This window comes from Indicator indicator, chromosome 8 (genome assembly GCF_027791375.1).
Source record: "Indicator indicator isolate 239-I01 chromosome 8, UM_Iind_1.1, whole genome shotgun sequence".
NCBI classification, from domain to species: domain Eukaryota; kingdom Metazoa; phylum Chordata; class Aves; order Piciformes; family Indicatoridae; genus Indicator; species Indicator indicator.
In genome coordinates this window covers 13,372,237-13,376,864 of record NC_072017.1, presented here as the reverse complement: position 1 = coordinate 13,376,864, position 4,628 = coordinate 13,372,237, and positions in this window count along the sequence as shown.

Here is a 4,628-nt window from a genome sequence, read left to right as displayed (position 1 = left end):
CCAGGAAGGAGAATTAAGGCTTTTGTACACAATCAGAGCCCAGAACAAAAATAATAGAGAATAATATTTTAAAACTCTACAGGGAATACTGTAGTACTGGAGCTGGCAGCAACAGCTACAAGATCAATGTAAAATCCTGTCTCATCTTGTAAAAGGAGGATAGTTAGCAGGAGACCTATAATAGCTTTCTTGACCATGGTAATTAGAACCATCCTGAAGAACAAACCCAGTCCTTATCTCAAGCACCAGCAATCCCTGCTGATACCTGAAACAGTATGACTTGAACAATTTCAGTCCTGGAAGATGGTTCTAGATACAGCTCTTACTATTTCTGTTTCTCATTCAAGTGGAAATGACATGATTCATCCACTACTTTACTCAAGACTTCGAGCAGGTAAACACAATGATTGCACCTGATGCCCAAGAGTTCCTGGCTCCTATGATAAACCACTTACAGAATTTCATAGAATCAAGAAGGCTAGAAGAGACCTCAAAGATCATTGAGTCCAACCTGTCACCTTAAACCTCATGACTATCTAAACCATGGCACCAAGTGCCATGTCCAATCCCCTCTTGAACACCTCCAGGGATGGTGACTCCACCACCTCCCTGGGCAGCCCATTCCAATGGCCAACCACTCTCTCTGTGAAGAACTTTCTCCTCACCTCCAGCCTAAACCTCCCCTGGTGCAGCTTGAGACTGTGTCCTCTTGTTCTGGTGCTGGTTGCCTGGGAGAAGAGACCAACCCCCTCCTGGCTACAACCTCCCTTCAGGTAGTTGTAGACAGCAATGAGGTCACCCCTGAGCCTCCTCTTCTCCAGGCTAAACAGTCCCAGCTCCCTCAGCCTCTCCTCATAGGACTTGTGCTCAAGGCCTCTCCCCAGCCTCGTTGCCCTTCTCTGGACATGCTCCAGCAATTCAACATCTTTCCTAAACTGAGGGGCCCAGAACTGGACACAGTACTCAAGGTGTGGCCTAACCAGTGCTGTGAACAGGGGTACAATGACTTCCCTGCTCCTGCTGGCCACACTATTCCTGATGCAGGCCAGGATGCCATTGGCTCTCTTGGCCACCTGGGCACACTGCTGGCTCATGTTCAGGCGCCTGTCAACCAGTACCCCCAGGTCTCTTTCTGCCTGGCTGCTCTCCAGCCACTCTGACCCCAGCCTGTAGCTCTGCATGGGGTTGTTGTGGCCTAAGTGCAGCACCCGGCACTTGGATTTGTTGAATGCCATCATGTTGGACTCTGCCCATCTGTCCAGCCTGTCAAGGTCCCTCTGCAGAGCCCTTCTACCTTCTAACAGATCACCACCTGCTCCCAGCTTGGTGTCATCTGCAAATTTACTGAGGATGGACTCAATCCCCTCATCCAGATCATCAATAAAGATATTGAACAGGATGGGGCCCAGCACTGATCCCTGGGGGACACCACTAGTGACAGGCTGCCAGCTGGATGTGGCACCATTCACCACCACTCTCTGGGCTCGGCCCTCCAGCCAGTTCCTAACCCAGCGCAGAGTGCTGCTGTCCAAGCCACAGGCTGACAGCTTGGCCAGGAGTTTGCTGTGGGGGACAGTGTCAAAGGCCTTGCTGAAGTCCAGGTAGACTACATCCCCAGCCTTTCCTACGTCCACCAGGCTGGTCACCTGATCATAGAAGGAGATCAGGTTGCTGAGGCAGGACCTGCCCTTCCTAAATCCATGTTGGCTGGGCCTGATTCCTTGGCCATCCTTCAGGTGCACAGTGATTGCCCCCAAGACAATCTGCTCCATGATTTTCCCTGGCACTGAGGTCAGGCTGACAGGCCTATAGTTCCCAGGTTCTTCTGTTCATCCCTTCTTGTGGATGGGTGTCACATTGGCCAGTTTCTTCAACACAGGAGCAGTCTTTTTTCTCTCCCTCATCATTCTCTAGTTATATCACATCATTGCCTGCATACAATGGTCATGACTGTGCAGGCAGAAGGGACCTTACTGCCCTCATCTCCCCCACAGTGATAGGCAGGCTGTGCTCTGGGGAAAAGCACAAGCTCTCACCTACAAGATGATTCAATGTACAACCCAGGTTGGGAAAGCAAGTGATTTTTGTCTATTGGGCCCTGGATAACGGAAAAATAGTTGGGATAAAAATGTTATTGGTGACGTGTTAGAAGGAAAGGTCTCAAGCTTTTTACAGGGGGTTATCCTGAAACTTACTAAATAACAACCAGAAAAAACACAATCCAATGTAAAGTTCATGTACACGAATGAAGACACATAAATCCAACTAGCCAGTTGATTTAGGACAATCAGACAAAGCCTCATCTGAGCAGCAGGATGACAGCACAAATGGCTCAGGATCTTCAGTGAAGATTGCAAGCAAGCTGATAGATGACAGAGTCTAGCACAAGGCAAAACCCACACATTCCACAGGAAAAATGGCCTTGTGTGATTCTTCCAAATTGGCTTGAGTCTCAGCTTTACTGGGATTAAAACTGAGTTCTAAAGGAGGCAGTGGTCTACTTGGGAAAATGTCCTTCACAGGTTACCTATTTAGACTGATACATATCACTCACTCCTCTCCCATAGTCAGTGATCTGAGCTAAGGCCACCTTTGAGACCTTCAATATCGTAGAAGGACTCCATAGCAGAACTGTATCCTAGAAGAAATGAGAGTCCACAGTGAGGCAGGGACAATTCCAGAGCAAAAATGCAGCATCACAGGCCATTTCTCATACTAGTGAAGTCAATACATCAGTGCTCTCATCCAAACTGGCAATCTTGTCACTTGAGCAAAGGATTGGCTCCTACCTGAAAGGGCATCAAACCAATGTGGCAGTTTGTTTTAAGGAGAAAGTAAAGCTGCTTGTACTTTTCTTTCACTTAGATCTTCTGGAGGGAAAACAAAACAACAAAAAACTAGACTATTAGAAGCAGGATACTTTTGTTATCAAAATCTAACTTAATTAAGACCTGACAAAATGGCTTATTTTAAGAAACCCAAAGTCAGAGGTATAGGTAAAGCGTATCAATGAATTAACTGATTCATTGTATTTTCCTCCACTACACACAGCATGTAATGTTTCTCCTGTGACTTCCTTTGCACTTTAATACCAATTCGAAAATTCTAAAAGAAGTCACTGCAATGACAATGTTAAATATTTTATTTATGATTTACAAAAAAGACATACAAAATTGACAGTCTTTCATAACAAAGTTAAATAAAGTAAGACAAAGGGATTAAAAGTAATCCTTTTTGTTAATTCCTTCAGAGAAAAAAAGTATCATATGAACACCTGAAATTATTTAAAATTGTGACCCTGATATTCACATTCAAGGACAAAAATCTTTAAGATAGTGAATAATTTTAATTTTCACAATAGTACAAATAAATACAGCGGCACTAGACCAAAAAAAAATTAATGACAGTCCCTACCAATGAATACTAATTGGGAAAAAAAAAAGCCACAATGCTGGTAAAGGTTAAAAGTTTAAATACTGTGAAACAGCTAAATTTGACCCACAGGTCACCAGGTACAGAAGCTCTGCCAAACTATCACACAAGACCAAGTATAAAGTTTGTTACGATACAGAAAGCATAAGCCCTCATGCAAGGACAAGCAAAGAAGAGTAAACTCTCCTCTCCACAGGGCTAAGACCCAGCATTACTGCATACAGCTTTTTCTAGCTTATGCATAATACAAAGAGATTTTCTGTATCTCTCCTTGGAAGAAGCTGAGAAAGCAAGCAGAGTTCCACCAATATCCATAGACAGTGGCATCACAATTTATGCTTTTCATAAGGCTGAAGTCCTACAAAACAAGCTCACTGAAAGTTTGCCTTTATGTATAGAAATAAAGCATATCACCTACTATTTGCCATTACCCATTTCATTAAAGTTGCTCCCCCGGTAAATCGATGTTGCTACCAAAGCTTATCAGACACTAGTATGAATATTTGTTATGAACATGACATTAAAAAACAGATTAAGAAGCATAACAAGAGTTTCTGGTTTCTACTGTTTTCTTAGGTTTTTAAATCTTGGTTGGTAGTTGCTCTCAAAACCAAGTTTCCTGCAGCTCAATTTTGTACCTCCCCATCGAGAAGGGCAAGGATCTGCAAAAACAGGGCCATGAAGTATGTCCCTTGCTTAGTACTCTCTAACTTGAAAAGTAATTGAAAGTTACTCTTGTTTAGAGTGAATCTGAAACTGTTGTTCACTTCAGTTTTAATTCTTCAAATAGTATGAGATGCTTCTTCCCTGCACAAAGGTCCCAATACAACTTCCAAGTCTTTTAAATCTGGAAGAGAGACAGCTTTGAGTACAAAACAAAATGTTCAACACCTGGAATGCACGAGTGGCAGAATAACATCTTTGGCAGCCTCAGTATTCTAGTTAACCATGCAGGAATACACAATCTGCTTTTCACTCCTTCCTGATGCCATAAGAAGATTCTTTCAGTTGTAAGAACATGGTCCTTATTGAAAGGCTTATTGAAACCCAGGATGAAAAACAAGGATGACATAGGAATTAAGCATATGCTTTAATACAGTATTTTAAAATATTATTAAAGATTTTCTTTACATCTTGCACCTACAGTGCTGCAGTTGTGTTTCATATTATGGATACAAAATCCACTTACGATTTGA